The 17,172-nt window shown below is 35.7% G+C and overlaps 1 protein-coding gene across 2 annotated transcripts in view; it reads right to left on the bottom strand.

The window, feature by feature from the left end:
* The window catches only part of BMPR1B (bone morphogenetic protein receptor type 1B), a 394,983-nt gene that overhangs the window by 148,534 nt on the left and 229,277 nt on the right, over positions 1 to 17,172 (bottom strand). For both annotated transcript variants that reach the window (XM_045067054.1, XM_045067055.1), the window contains exon 2: positions 7,063 to 7,157. The gene's annotated coding sequence lies outside the window, so the exon portion shown is untranslated. The remainder of the gene's footprint in view (positions 1 to 7,062; positions 7,158 to 17,172) is intronic.

Raw genomic sequence — 17,172 nt, 5'->3', positions numbered from 1 at the left:
CTAATTTAAAAAATTTTAAAAACACGAACTTTTGGGGCGCCTGGGTGGCTCAGTGGGTTAAGTCCTCTGCCTTTGGCTCAGGTCATGATCCCGGGGTCCTGGGATCGAGCCCCGCATGGGGCTCTCTGCTCTGCAGGGAGCCTGCTAACTCCTCTCTCTCTCTCTGTCTACCTCTCTGCCTGCTTGTGATCTCTGTCTGTCAAGTAAATAAATAAAATCTTAAAAAAAAAAATAAAACCACGAACTTTTGTTCCACAGAGATAAAATTTCAAATTCAATATAAATTAAGAGGTAACACAAAGATTTAAATTCGTACCATAAAAGTACAAGATAAAAGTGACTTCACAAAAAGTGGGAAAGGGGAATAATGATTCAACAAAAAAATTGAAGTACTTGTTTAATAAAGTCCTTGTGTATCACAGCATTAACAGTTAAATAGATTAAATCATAAAACCTAGAAAAAGATTCTTCCTATTTCTGGATAGAAGAGTTTTTCTAAGTTTCAAAGAAGATGGAGAAAATATTGATTAGATTTAATAAGAAGATTTCAAAACATACTTATGCTTCAAAACATATAAAAGAAAACCGAAAAGTAACAGAACCTTATGAAAACAGTTACAACTAATAGAACTTTAAAGAATCAAGATCTTTTGGTTCTTTTTTTTAACAAAGAACTCTTCTAAACCAGTGAGAAATAACACCTCTGAAAAAAAAATAAGTATATAAATAGAACAATGATAAAGAATAAAATGTTTATAACAATTCCTTCAGATTCAAGTTTATTGGGAATTAAAAATAAAAATTAAAGTATCACTTTTTACAAAAGATTTTAAAATTATAAATCTCTTAGGAAAAGTTTGAAAAGATAAATAATATCAGTCTGGGGGGAAAGGTTCACTAAGAGTTAATCAGGCTTTTTTCTGATTGGGGAGGTGGGTAGAGATTGTCATTTTTATTTTGCTATGAAGGAGATAAAAAGAGAAATCATAGGCTGAGGATTGGAACAACCTTCAACTATTTGCTCAAGAACACTTTCCTCCTTAAGTACATAAGTGATTTTTTTTCCAGAGGCCTTAATATTAATAAGAATGGAAGGACCCAAAGAGCCCCAATTTCTTTGGAAGTGCAGGGGACAGGAAGAGAGGAGCAAAGTCTTACTGGAAGATGAGGTGAACAAAAGAGCTTGTTTGCCCCACCGTGCCCCTTTAATTGTTTATATTTTTAAAAGAGCCCCAGATAAAAGTCAATGTAATGTGGAAAATCACATCTGGTTCTTTTGGGGTCTCTTTATTGGTTTTGTTTCTTTGTTGGGGGGGGGAGGGCTAGGGAAAAGGGAGAGACAGAGAACCTTAAGCGGGGCTTAGAACCTAAGCCTAAATCAGGAGTCCAGCACTTAACTGACAGCCACACAGGCACCCTGGTTCTTTTGTTTTAATCAAGATTTTTCCAACGTAATTTAGAACAAATAACTTAAAAACAAAGTTATAAAACAAAATATAACCATGTATTTCCTATTAGAATCCTTTAGATATAATCAATGTACAAAAATTTGTTTTTACAGTTTCTATTTTTTGCTTCAGGATTATGTGCTGTGTTGTACTGAAAAAGAGAACAGTTATGGGGTTTTAATCTGGTGTACACAACCAGAGACAATGGGGGAAATCGGGAAAGCTAGAAAGGATATCTGTCATTTAAAATATAAGATGCCTGAGTGACTCAGTCAGGTAAGCACATGCCTTCAGCTCTGGTCATGATTCTGGGGTCCAGGGATTGAGTCCTGTGTCTGCCTCTCTGTTTACCAGTGAGCCTGCTTCTCCCCCTCCCTCTGCTCCTCCACCCCACACCTGTTCTCTCTCTCTCCCAAATAAATATGATCTTTAAAGATAATATTAGTAACATACATACATATACACACACATATGAACTATGGTTATGAGTAGAAAAGTACTATATCCCACCAATAATTATTAGCTTTAACTTTCAGGAGTCACGCAATAATGCAAAGGAGTCTAATAAAATACAAAACACAGAGCTATGACAACTTGGGCTTTAGATGCAATATACAGAATAAAAATAAAACAATTACAGAGAGACTGGAAGAGCCACAGGGATAAAATACTGGCCTTATAATTGTACATTTCTTTTTTTTTCTTTTTTTAATCAAAATTTTAACTAGTCACTTAAAAAGCTGATGTTTGACAATTACATTGCCACATCCACCCATATTTATAAAATGAAATAGGTAAAGCAGAAGAGTTCTAAGGTTCAACTTCCATGATTAATTTATTCTTCTGCTCTCATGTTCTATGAATTCTATGCCATGCATAGCTATATAGAAATACTTACTGGAAAGGTAAGCTGCCAATAATAACAAAATAAGACTTTAACATACTGGCAAAATCCTCTACGCCTCACTCCAACCACAAACTTGTTCTATCTCTTTGATGGGGTGGGGGTATTTTTGGCTTCTATTGGCTTGTTTTGCTATAATCTTTTAATACTGAGTCAAGCTTGGGTTTCTCTCATCACTGGCTGATGGGAATTAAGTACACTTCCGTTCCATGACAAAAAAATAAAACACACATACACAGAGACACGCCCTTTTAGTTTTATAATATTAAGATTATTTGATACACCAGTGAGACATGTAATCTATAATCATAACCCTTGAGACACCTTTCCCATACCTATTTAACTACAGGACAGGTATGTGGGCAAAATAAAACTGAAGAGAAATTCCAGATTGAATTACGGTTCATTTCAAACAGTTAAAAGTCTTCTAAGTGTTCTTATGAAAATATCAATCTTATTTTCATTCCTAAGACAGATGCAATTCAAGGTTAAAGAAACAAAAGGGTCATATTTGATGTGCATAAGATGTTTATAAGATTTCCACAGTAGTGGAAACTACTAGTTGCGTATAATAAGTAAAAATCAAAGTAAGAAAAGTTGCCAATTACTCTAGATTGTGTATAAAGCTTTATATTTGTTCCTGATAATCAAAATATTTCATATACAAAGTAATTACTCCATGTCTGGTGGGGAAATAAAACACAAAGACAAAATAAATTTTGTTTTTGCTATCAAAATAAAAGAAACAGCTGATATTTCGCAACTACTTTTTTAAACGTTGACATCCTTTTCTTTCAACATTTCTGTTTTGAGGAGCAAATTCTTCTGACTGAAATGGAATATCACTCTTCAGGTTTGAAAAAATTTTTTAAGCCACTAGCTCTTATTTCCTTAAATCACTATCTCTGTAATAGAAGGTAACATTAGGAAGTATATCTTCATCAGTCACATTGGGAGACATTCCATGCTGTAATTTTCTAGGATAGAGGAAGATGGACCCCATCTCTCCAGATATTCTCTCTGGGCTTTCTGAAAGGTATAACACCATCTTCAGTTTGCTAGGACATCATTTAATTTATCATAGGAGTCCATGTGAGAACAGCAACTAGCTGATTGTGTTGATAGAGTTCATCAAATTAAGCAACATTTTTGAGCTATATATCCTGAATTTGTATATGCTAATCAATACAACTTTGAACTTTATTATTCAAATATAACTTTATGGGTTTAATAGACATCTGGAATGGAAAAACACCCATACACAGACTACCATGATTGGTGGTAGTAAGAGAAACAAAGTAACTTTTTACAACATTGTTAGTCTTGGGGCACCTGGGTGACTCAGTGGTTTAAGCGTCTGCCTTGGGCTCAAGTCATGATCCCAGGGTCCTGGGATCGAGGCTCCCATGAAGCTCCTTGCTCAGCAGGGAGCCTGCTTCTCCCTCTCCCCATCCTCCTCAATTTTGCATGTACACTCTCTCTGTCAAATAAATATATAAAATCTTTCAGTAAATAAATAAATGAATAAATAAAATAAAACATTGCTAGTCTTTCAAAAGCCTTTACCATTTACTTGAGGGGGTTTTCCTTCAATGTAATTAGTTAAAGTTGTGAAATGCATTAAAATAAAAAGTCTATAAAGAAAAGTGGGTTTAAAATAAATATAATGAAGGTTTTTCTTCAGTTCAAGTTCTTGAGTGTCTATTATAAACTCTAGGTCCTACAGGAATATCAAAGAATAGATTTAAAACCTGACGACACGTAGCTTACAACTTCATGTGCATAAAGAAGCACAAAACATATAAGACTTTGCAAAGACTTAAATACTGACAGAGGTATATGCCAGAGACCAAACTAAAGAAGCAGAGACTGGTCCAGCAGCAGGGACGCCTTCACTGAAGCTGAAAGGCAAAGATCACGAAGATGGTTTTCAAGATAGAAGCAACATAAACAACTCCAGAATGGCGCAAAACAGTATAGATTGTTTCTGAGAAACACAGATGTTCAATATTGCTAGAGCATGAAACAGAGGGAAGGAGAATACTCTTGTGGATAAGCAAGAGTAGTATGGAAACAGCCCGGAAGAAAAGCAAAAGAGCAAGTATCAGCTCAGTCACGAAGGAGCTCACTGTGCCAAGATTGACCTTTATGAGCAACAGAGAGCCAGGAACCAGAGAGCGTTAGCAGGAAAGCAAAGTGTTCACTGCAGTGGGAGACTGATCTTCTAAGGGTAATAATGTAGCAGACTGATCCTTCTAAGGGTAATAATGGTAGAATAGGAGGTTAATAATAGCATTTCAAGCTAAATCCACTCATCTTACTTCAAGAGACAGTTAACACATGATACAAAAGGTATTATCTTCTTTCTTTATAATATGCCTATATATAAAACACCTGTATATAAAAGTTGTTTATAGATATGATAAATAACCACTATCAGGATTGACATTAAAGCCCCCCCCAAAAAATATTGAGAAAGTATCTCAAGTCTTAGAATGCTCAAACAGCCTTCAACCAAAATACATTCCATTTCAGAAACTGTCAACCAAAGTCACAATTCTCTTTGCTTTCTTGTTTAAAGGGACAACTTTCTTCAGTTTCTTTTTATTGTACTTATTTAATTTGGCCTGCTTTCTGCCCAAAGTTTTCACAGGGTACTCCAGAAATAAGATACCAGAAGGAATAAAAATAAAGCCAATTAAAAAAAAAAAAAAAGTGTAAGAAAGTAGTATGTACTTATGCAACGGGTAAAGTGAACAAACAAAAGATATTGAATAAAGAACTGAAGTTATAATCTTGATTATCATTACTCAAAGGAAGTAGCAAAGAAAAATTTAATTGAGAAATGCCCATTCTAGACAAATCAAAGTTGCATTTTCAAAATAAACATATTGTTCAAAATCTAAATCAAATCCATTAAGAAACTGGTAGGCAGAAATTGAACAAAGAAAAAGCTTGATTCAGAGGCTAAAATAAGCATTAAATGAATGTTAAAACACAGTTGAAATTTAGATGTGAAAATACCCATAAAGCATTCCTGAATTAATAGAACTGATTTTGAAACATTCTGCTTTATTTGGGAAATTATATGAGATTCAATAAAAGTGATATTCTATAAAGATCAGTCTCATCTTAAGATATTTACTTTTCATTTAGGCCCATTCCACCTGCTGTTTTGGATATGGTTTATTCTATTTAGGATGAGCGGGTTTCTGAACACTAACCCTAACACAAAATCTGTGCCAGAGTATTAGCTTTTCCTTCTATCTCTTTTGGTATCTCCTTGTATCTACTGCTTAAGCTCTGCAAGAAAATTTAGTATTACCTTTGTTTTTAACTTAAACATGTAATACAGAAAACCCTTTGGGGGCGCCTGGGTGGCTCAGTGGGTTAAGCCGCTGCCTTCGGCTCAGGTCATGATCTCAGGGTCCTGGGATCGAGCCCCGCATCGGGCTCTCTGCTCAGCAGGGAGCCTGCTTCCCTCTCTCTCTCTCTGCCTGCCTCTCTGTCTACTTGTGATCTCTCTCTGTCAAATAAATAAATAAAATCTTTAAAAAATAAATAAATAAATAAATAAATAAAAATAATAATAATAAAAAAAAAGAAAAGAAAACCCTTTGGAATTATAATCAGCATCTATAACCCAACCTAAAAATTTTAAATATCATGCTAATGCTTATAGTACCACAATTTATAAACCAACAATAGGGAAGTTTTCACTATGTCAGTAGATAAATTTCACCTAGTTAATGCCATCCTTCCAGCAGAGCAACATACTTACCTTCCATGCCATGTGTACTAGACATAAACCATATAAGTTTATAAATTGTGTGAGCATTCTAAATCAAAAAATAGAGGAATACCATCTCTTTCTGTCATCTTCAGTACCATGCTTTTAATGTTAACCTGGGATATACAAAATGACGACAAATAAATGAACATCCCACAGCACTGGGAACACGTGGAGAAACATGTCAAAGTGCTAAATGCAATCAAAGAAAAACAAATGACCTACATGCCCCAAGACATGTTCATTTCATGAATGTAGTAGGGAATCGCTTTTTGTAAAGAACCAACTAGCAAGTCCCTTGGACAGAGAAACTCTCCCCATGCTGATCTGCATCTTGGATTCCCAAGACTGTTCTCACTTCTCACCACTCCCTGTTCTCTCTGTTCCCAAAGCTAGGCCTTGACTCCCTATCATGCACTGTCAAAGGGACATGGCTCGCTTTTAAAAAGAACCTACATTGCTCGCAATCACAGCGCCTACACGGACAAGGCTTTTACTACATTTTCACATGTTCATCTGAACTTTTCCCCTATTCCATTTCTGGACCACTCACGACTGTAAACTCAATAATATAGTCCTGCTTTAATCCTGATACAAAAGCAAACAGGAATTTACCCATTAGAAGACTTCAGGTTTGGCGGAATGAAGAAACAGAAACTTGCTGATGGGACACAACACGAGTCAGTGGTAGAGCACCTTTCCCACCCCCAACCCCCGTATTTCAGGGTATCCTGAAAGGACACAGCATTCTCAAGAGCAACACACAGCACTACACGGCCACCAAGAACATTCTTAAACAGCAGGCAGCCCCTCCTGGCTAGCTTAACATGCCACACAGCCCTTTGCTCACTGATGCAGAGCACCCAACAGGGACAGGGAGTTTACGAGTAAAAGCAAGACTGAACTGGCTAATTACTTACCTTCTCACTTACGGCAGGCTGGCTCGTTTAACTTTTTGTTTCTTCTCTTGTCATAGCTCAGCGTTGAATGGTTATGATTCAGCAGAAGTTTGAACCTGACAGTGAAAAAGAATGTTTTAAGCAAAAATGCTGGAAATTACTGTTCTCCCCACTGCAGTCTGTCTTTTCTTGCCCTCTGTGTGTGTGTTTCTCTCCCGTTTTCTCTCTCTGCAAGGCAGCTACGTAGTGGTCTATAAATATTGACCCTGACACTTGCTCGGTGCTTTAGTTGCTCATGGCACAGGTCTGTGTTACTGAACACCGTGGTAATACTCCGGCAAAGTTCTCAGCTGCTCAGACAAAGCTGTGGATTGGCTCACTACCCAGCAACCCTGTGCCTGCCTGGAAATACCATTTTGCTGCCAGCTTTACAGATGCTATGGGCTTTGCCTGAGGCCCAAATCAGGCACAGAAGGGCAATTATGAGGTTTGTCTGAAGAAATAGCGTTTCTTGAGCAGGTGAAGAAAAGGGGGAGGGGAGGCTGGGTGAAGTGAAAGACAAGAAAGAAAACATTTGCCTTTGTTTCAGCCAAACAACATCACTTCAAGCCCTTTATGAAAGTTACACCTAAATGTGGTTCAATCCAGCTTTGTAAAACTGAAGTACTATGTATTATGAATGGCCCAAACAGAGGCAAGCATTTTTATAATTGTTTTTAATTTTGCTTCTCTTTGAGTAAGGCTGTAGTAACTGAGTAATTGGTTGCAAAGAAATGTTTCAACACAGGTAAGCTCAAACACCAGAATGATAGAAATGCACTGGAACGTATAAGATTAATCAGATAAATTTATGTATCTGAAAATTGTATGACTCAATATATTCTATTAACTAATTCTAAATTTTCAATCATGACAATTTGAATTATTTTAGTTTTTTTTTTTAGTTTAAGGATAAAATATAAGTCTTGACTCTATATCGTTTGCAGGTGATATGTGCAAGGTCAGCATTTTATATATAGATATAGATATAGATATACACACACACACCACATATAATGTCTACAGTATGAATGATTAGAAAATAAATCAAATCCATATTTTCTATTCTTCCTACCCTAGAATTATTATATGTTTGTTTTACTGAAATTTTGTCTGAGACTAAATCAAGAGTAAAGAAAACCTTAGAAATAATCTGGCCACTTACTCATTTTACAGATAAGAAAACCAACCCCCCAGGCCGGTTAACTTATCCACAGTTACATGACAAGTTTGCAGTAGAGCCAAACCTAGAGTGTGCCTTACTCTTACTGCTCACAATCTTCGCTCCTTCTATTATAAGAGTGATTGTTAAACTCATTTTTATGTTCAGAATCCTATCTTCATGTAAAATTTTACTGCAAACCTTACCAGTAAGAGCAAATATTACAGCCGGAAATTTAACTAGCATAAAACAAAGGTTTGATTCCCAGAAAAATGTTATATGCAAAAACTAACTTTCTAACGACTGAAATCCATCTTTGTTGCATTCAATAATTAATATCTGCCCAATAAATTTACTTATTTCTAGGAGAGGTATACAGCTAACTGCTGAGGAGGCAAAGATAAACCATAGTTTCTACTCTCAGAGACCTTACACTCCAATATCAGAGAAAAACAAGCTAATGACAAAACCGTGTTCCTGGGACAACGAAAACTAGCAGAGAGTGGTAAGGAGTACTGGAGAGCAGGCAGAGCACCCAATATGAAGAGGGGGTTCTTTGGGGAATTCCTCAGTCAAGACTTCCGTACATGATAGCAAGGCAGAAGGCAGTGAGGCAAACATGGGGAAAGAATGATACAGTAAAGACAAAGGGGCAGGAAAAAGCATGGTATAGAACTTCAAGCAGTTTTTCTTGCTGGAGAATACAATGCAGAGCAGGAAATGGTTAATTTGGTTTTTTTTAAAGACTAGAAGGATAAAAGTGATGATAGGTTTTATATATGAGGTTTTAAAAACATAGGTTTTATACATCATGCTAGCAGTCTTCAACTATTTTTGCTTACAGATCCTTAAAAGACTTAAATTATGGAACTACTCACACATTAGCAAGTTAACATTGACTATTTTTCATCTGTGGTGAAATAAGTACCTGCAGAGAATTTAATCTCTACCCTATTAATACACTAACATTTTAAAGTAAAACTTATAAGAATACTCAATGGATTATAAATCCATAATAATTAATAATTTGTCTATTTAAATAAAAATTTTTTAACTCCTTTTTTGGAGAGAGAGTGAGAGCAAGAGCAGGGCATGGGGGGAGGGGCAGAGGGTGAGAGAATCTCAAGCAGACTCCCACTGAGTGCAGAGCCCAACACAGGGCTCAGTCTCACAATAAGATCATGACGTGAGCTGAAATCAAGAGTTGGCTGCTTAACCAAATGGGTCACTCAGGTGTCCCAATAAACTCTACATGCAAATTCTACATTACTATCTTATTTTCCTGACCTTTACTGCAATCTCACTCCCTCACAAAATTTTCATCCAAAGTATTTTATAAGTAAGTCTTTCATTGTTTACTCTATTATTCTATCATACTTCTCTCCAACAAAAATCCAAGGCATTAATTGAAATTTTTTTAATTGTTAAATTATCTATGACTGCAGGGCAATGTACCATGATAGGATTTAGGAAGGATGAAAGAGTACCTTTCTTTTGTAAAGTTAAGAATAAGATTGTTATGAATAAAGCATTGCTTTTAGCCAGATCAATATTAATAAAGAGTTTATGTGGAAGTTGAAAATCCAGACAATGACTCCATTAGAACCATCCATTCAAATGCTAAGTGAAAGAAACCAGTCTGAAAGGCTATACACTGTGTGATTCCAAGTATATGACATTCTGGGCAAGGCATAAACTATAGACAACTAAAAGATCTGTGGTCATCAGAAGTTTGGGAGGGGTGGAAGATGAGTAGATGAAGCACAGCGGATTTCAAGGCAGAGAAACTATTCTGCATGATATGGAACAGTAGGTACACGGCATTATGCATTTGGCAAAACCCATAAAACTGTACAACACAAAGACAAAGCTCTAATAAAAACTATGGACCACGGGTGTCTGCCTTTGGTTCGGGTCATGACCTCTGTGTCCTGGGATGAGCCCCGTGTCGGGATCCCTGCTCAGTGGGGAGCTTGCTTCTCCCTCTCCTTCTGCCTCTTCTCCTGCTTGTGCTCTCTCTCTTTCACGCACTCTCTCTCTAATAAATAAATACAATCTTAAAAAAAAAAAAAAAAACTATGAACCAGTTAAATCCCTTCCCTTGTCTTCCTGAAAGCATGTGTTCTAAAGGAAGTATTATTATTACTTATTGAACATTTACCATCTAATAGGGACCTCAGAAATATTTAACACTAGAAAGAACCCTAATATAGAAGTATATTTTCACCTTTTTTTCAGTGGACAAAATTAAAATAATTTCTATGTGCTACTAAGAAGAACTTAAAGGTTTTATCTTCAATTTGACTGAAAGGTAAGGAACACATGAGGAATCAAAGGTATGAAGACTTGATATTGACAAAGTATCTGTTCTTCCCAACTTTATCTAAGGATTCAGTGCAATCCCAATCAGGATATTATTTTGTGACTATGTACAATGTGATACTGAAGTTTATAAGGAGAGGCAAAAAAAAACCTAGAATAGTCAACACCAACATTAAAAGAGAACAAAGTTGTAGGACTGACACTACCTGTTATCAAGACTTACTATAAAGCTATATTAATCAAGACAATGTGGTGTTGGAGAAGGAATAAACAAACAGATCAATGGAGGGAAATAGCAAACCCAGAAACAGACTCCCATAGGTACAGTGAACTGATCTTTGATGGAGGGATAAAGTCAGTATAATGTAGCAAAGATGGTCTTTTCAACAAATGGTGCTAGAACAACTGGACACCCGTATGCAGAAAAGAAGAAGAAGAAGAGGAAGAAAAAGAATCAAAACAAAGGCCTTATACCCATCACAAAAATTAACTCAGAACTAAATATAAATAAACGTAAAATTATAAAACTCATGGAAGGTAAAATAGGAAAAATGTAGAATACCTTGGGTATGGCAATGACTTTTAGATATAACACCAAAGGTACAATGTGTGAAAAAAAATAATTGATAAGTTGGATTTCATTTAAATTAAAAACTCTGTAGAAGACAATGTCAAGAGAATGAGAAGACAAGCCATAGACTAGGGGAAAATATTTGCAAAAGACACATCTAATAAAGGACTATTAATCAAAATTTCCTACAATTCAGCAATAAGTAAACAAACCCATTTTTTAAAATGGGCCACAGAAGACACATAGATTACAAATAAGCATATAAAAAAGGTGCTCCACACCATGTGTCATCAGGAAAATTCAAATTAAAACAACCATGAAATACCATTATACATCTAGTAGAATGTCCAAAATCTGGAACACTGACAACACCAAATGTTAGTAAGGATGCAGAACAAAAGAAATTTTCATTCATTGCTGATGAGAATGCAAAATGGTACAGCTACTTTGAAAGACAGTTTGGTGGTTTCTCACACAATGAAACATATTCTTACTACAAGACTCAGAAATCCCTTCTTGGTATTTACCCACAAGAGTTGAAAAGCATATGCCCACACAAAAATCTTCACAGGATATTTTTGGAGCTTTATTCATAATTGCCAAAACTTGGAAAAAATCAAGATGAGTAGGTAAATTATGGTACATCAAGATAAGGGAACATGATTGATTCAGCACTAAAAGGAAATAAGCTATCAACATTAAATGTGTGTTACTAAGAAGTCATTCTAAAAAAGCTACATACTATATATTTCCACTTATAGGACATTCTGGAAAAGGCCAAACTGTGGAGATAGTAAAAATATCTGCATTTGGGTGGGGGAAGGGGTGGGGGAGGGATGAAAAGGTGGAGGACAAAGGATTTTTAGGTTAGAAAAAAATACTCTGCCTGACTTTATAATGGTGGATACATGTCTATATACACATGTTCAAGCCAACAGAATCTCTAGTACCAAGACTGAACTGTAAACTATGAACTTTGGTAATTATGATGTGTCAATGCAGTTTCATCAGTTGTAACAAAGGACCACTCTGGTGGGGAATGGTGGTAATGGGCAAGGTTATACATGCATGGAGGCAGAGAATATATGGAAAATCTCCGTTCCTTCCATTTTGCTGTGAACCTTGTTCTACTCTAAAAAATTCAAGCTTTGAAAAAGTTAGAGGTGGCTCCTCTCTTGGGTAGATGAGTCTTTGCCAAGACAGAGATTTAGAAAGAAAAGAACAGCTCTGGAATAGGGAGTTGGGAAGTGAGGAGGCAGTTAGTCTTTGAACATGATGAACTGTGTTATAGCCAAGTGAACATGGTCAGTAAGCACTTAAATATACTGACCTATAACATAGGAGAGATGAAGATTGTATCAGTTCAGTAATCTTCTATTCATGTTTTCCTGCTTGAAACTATCAGCATTAGCCTATTCTCAACAGAAAAGCCAAAGCAGTCATTTAAAAATATCATATAATAGGGGCGCCTGGGTGGCTCAGTTGGTTGAGTGTCTGACTCTTGATCTCAGCTGTGGTCTTGATCTCAGGGTCAAGTTCAAGATGCATATTGGGCTCTACAGTGGTTTTCAAGTCTACTTTAAAATGTGTGTGTGTGTGTGTGTGTGTATTGCATCTTCTACTCCAAAGGACATAAAAGCCCAAGGTCTTTTTTTTTTTTTAAGATTTTACTTATTTAGGGGGCACCTGGGTGGCTCAGTGGGTTAAGCCACTGCCTTCGGCTTGGGTCGTGATCTCAGGGTCCTGGGATCGAGTCCCTCATCGGGCTCTCTGCTCAGCGGGGAGCCTGTTTCCCTCTCTCTCTCTGCCTGCCTCTCCATCTACTTGTGATTTCTCTCTGTCAAATAAATAAATAAAATCTTAAAAAAAAAGATTTTACTTATTTATATGAGAGAAAGAGTACACAGTAAGTAACTGCATAGTAAGCCAAGAAAGGGGCAGCAAGCTCAACATGGGGTTCCATCCCAGGACCCTGGGATCAAGACCTGAGCCAAGGGCAGATGTTTAACCAACTGAGCCACCTAGGCATCCATGGAGCCCAATTCTTATAATGATCCATAAAGCCCTTCTTGTTCTGCTCCTCATTCTGTCTCTGACAGCATGAGCTACAGTCCCTTTCATTTTCACGGCTCCAACCCACTTGTTCTCCTATTACTCCTTAAATGTGCCTGACAAGTTTGTCCTTGGTGTCCTCCTATTTGCTGTTCCCACCCTGATATGTTCTTCTAACAGACAGCTTCATGGCTAACTGGTTCACCTCCAGTTAAGCCTCTGTTCAAATGCCACCTCCTCAGTGAAGCCTGCCACCATCATACTATCTAATAGCAAACTTTCTTCTTTCTTGTTACTGCTTGGCTCTCCAATAGAACTGAAGTTGAATGACAACACAGATTTCATGTGCCTAAAATGAGTCAGTAATACATAATAATAAAGGCACAATAAATATGTTGTATAAATAACTGAAACAGAGATCTGTGGGTGCTATACCAACGTAAGTGGTTCCTGATATCGGTAATAGTAAGTAACCCCAAACCAACATTTAGAAGTTGGGCCAAGGAAGAGAGACCCACAAAGTCTGTGGAACGATGATGAATCTAAGCAGACCAATGAGAAAATGAGAAAAAGGGTGAACGATGATGGAGTAGCAGAGGGAGAGTGGTTGATAACATCAAATGCCATGGGAAGATCAAATATGAAAGGGACTGAAATGAGCCTATGATATACAACATTCAGAAAGTGCTTGGATACTAAAGATCTCTGAATGGTGTATTTTAAAATGGTGAATTTTATGGTATATGAGTTCTATTTTGGCAAAGTAGGCATTCAAAAGAAAACAGTGAGCACAAATGGATGAGCTATTTTCACTGAACACAGGAGGTCAGAAAGTGAAGGGAGACATGGAAGAGAAGCTCTCTTTCAAAACTCTGGCCATGAAGGAAAGGTAAAGGATGATGAGGGTGGTGACCGAACACCACAAACAAAGGACAACTCATTATAGTGTAATGATGATAATAATAATAATGAATAAAAATAAAATAAAAGTAATACAATATATATAAATATAATAATAAATATATAATAAATAATAAAATGAAATATATATAATAAAATAATAAATAATAAAATAAAATCAGTACCTGTGTTACTGGACATTACTACTTCATTTTCTTTGTACGGCTGAAGAATATTTCATTGTATAGACACACCACATTTTATTTATCCATCCATCAGCTGGTAAACATTTGCATTGTTTCCACTCATGAGTTATTATGAATAAGGCTGTGAACTTCCATGCATATAGTTTTGCATGAACATATGCTTTCATTACTGTTGGTTTACTACCTAGGAATGAAACTGCTAGGTAATATGGTAATTGCATGTCTAACACTTTAAAGAACTGTTTTCCAACACAGCTGCACCATTTTATATCCCCACCAGCAATGTATGAGGTTCCAATTATTGTACATCCTTATGAGCACCTTAATTACCTGTCTTTTTTATTACAGTAATACTGGCAAATATAAAGTGATTATCATGGTTTTAATCTGTCTTTCCCTAAAGACTACTAATCCTGAGCATCTTTTCATGTGCCTTTTGGCTACTTACTCTTCACTTCCAGTAGATATAATTTCCCAGAAAACACGGGACCAAATAAAGCTTAAAACATATTTTCAAGGGCCCAGCAAAGTTGTACCTGGCATAGGCATAACAGCTCATTTGTTAGAGAAGTAAATGAGTAAGCTAATAAACAAATAAAGGATTAGGAATTAGAAAGACTTGATTGGTGTATCATTTCAGTTTCCACACTAACTTAATCTGAATTCCTATACAGTCTGGTAGAATTTTTAGTGAAGAAAAGAAACTTATTTTAAAAATGCAATTACAAAGAAAAAGTGTCAATCCTCTATTCAGTATTATGACAAATACCTACATTAATATCTTTAGTTTGGTAATAATAAAGTACTCCATAAATTCAATGTTAGGAAACTGGGCTTATAATCCAATTATATTAATGCTTTAATGCTTCTTTGAAGACAGAAGTGAAAAAGGCAAACAACTTATGAAGTAGCCAGTGATCTCAAAGTCTGTGTTAACAAACTCAATCAGATATGAATACTACAAATTATCCAACACTACAAAGAACGAGACATTCCTCAGGGGCAAAAGGCTACAAGGAAAATATTAGTAATCCAAGCTCATAGTCAATTTTCAAAAAACCCGAGGGAATATGTGACTTTCAATGTAAAGGACTCAGAAGAAAGGAAATTGAGTCTACAGTGTGCCTAGTTAGTAGCTAACGATGGACTCTTTCCTTCTTTACAGGCCTACTATGAGTCCTATCACATAGAGAGTCACTTACCTGTACTCTAAGGTTCTTTGTTCCCAAGTAATAAATACTTTAGGCCCCCGGAACCCCACAGGAAAGTCATACACAAGTCTACTAACCTTTACTGCAGCCAGTTTATTTTAAGTACTTATCCATTATTAGTTTTGAGAAGTACTGACTGCACAATTAATAAATAGGCCATTTGTTCTTTTCAACTAGAACATTGTTGTGTATAAATTGAAAAGAAGAATACTAAACAAGAAAACCATAGCAAAGAATACATATCCTCTTTAAAGTTCATCTGATACCAACACCAACTAATCCCAAACTAAACTAAAACATTTTATTTATAAATAGAAATTGTTTTGAAATGCATAGTGCACAGAACACCTATAACCAGAATTAATAATAAAGCTCAATTATATTTAATAAAATAAGGTAATAATAAAGAGTTGAAAAGCACCAGGGATATCAGCTCATTTCTATACCATCATTGCTGCTAACTGGACTTAGATTAAAACTATACTGACATTTCTTAATAATAATAGCTAAATTCAAAGCATGTATCAGTATTGGTCTTTCTCTTAAAACCACATATATAATTTTATAATACTAAGGACAATCTCAAAAGTGTTTTTAACATAATATTTATATTATAATTTCAATTATTTTCTGCTTTTCAAAAAGTGTGCAGTTCTTAAATATCTATTCTTTAATATATATTTAAAATCATGTCTTTAATATCTATTTCTTAAAGAATTAATCCACACTAATTCAAATTTTTCTAATATCACTCCAAAATGGAAACTAAATTAAGATTATATGTCAATAAGAATCTTCATGATGATGAGAATTTTAATTGCATTAATCTCTTATTGTTCTAATATCCAGATGACAGATGATGATCCCACATTTGAAACAACTACTTTTCTTTCATGATTAAGATACAGATAATCTCTTGATAGTCATGGTTTCTTTGAGAGCAACTCAGCTGAGGACCTTTACACTCATACAGATGCCTGTAATCATCAATGTGATATTAATATAATAGAACACTCATTTCTGGAAAAAAGTACAGTATATTTTGTTGGACAGTAGAAATGGAATCTCAAGAAAGCACTAAGTGTCCTCTCATGGGAAGGAGGGGTCAAGGTGCTCCTGAAATCACCCACACAGAGGGTGATTTCTCAGTCAGCTGCAAGGAGGGCAGGAAAGACGGATCGTCCCTTGAAACAAACCAATGCCAAACATCCCATGTGATGGAAGGGGAAAGTCCCAGCCAGGAAGGATTCAGAAAAAGCCAGTTCAATGGGAGAGGGAACTTCTTTTCTGCTACAATTAAGCTGCCCTTTTTTACTATTCATTAATCGTATGGCAGTAGCCCATAAAGATATCACTGAATGATTAAATTTAACAGGCAGTGAAAATAGACATGGACATTAAGTCCAATCATCCATAAAAGAAAGAAAAGAAAAACAACACTTGTCTATCTTATTGCTCTACGATGAATCTGCTTTCATATGCAGGATATAAATTGTGAAACGAAGGAATATAGCTATTCATTTTAACATCACACTTTTTTTAACCAAAATGTATTTTTAAAAAATAACAAAATATAGAAAGAAAACAATAAAGCAAACTAATTTTAAACAAGAAATGAATGAGATATCCACTACTCTAGTTTGAGTCACATATGAAATTTATTTCTAC

The sequence above is a fragment of the Mustela putorius genome, unplaced genomic scaffold (assembly GCF_011764305.1).
Source record: "Mustela putorius furo isolate JIRA1106 unplaced genomic scaffold, ASM1176430v1.1 tig00003871_pilon_pilon_pilon, whole genome shotgun sequence".
Lineage (NCBI taxonomy): Eukaryota > Metazoa > Chordata > Mammalia > Carnivora > Mustelidae > Mustela > Mustela putorius.
The sequence above is the reverse complement of the archived record's forward strand: the minus strand, read 5'-3'. Positions and strand labels throughout refer to the sequence as shown.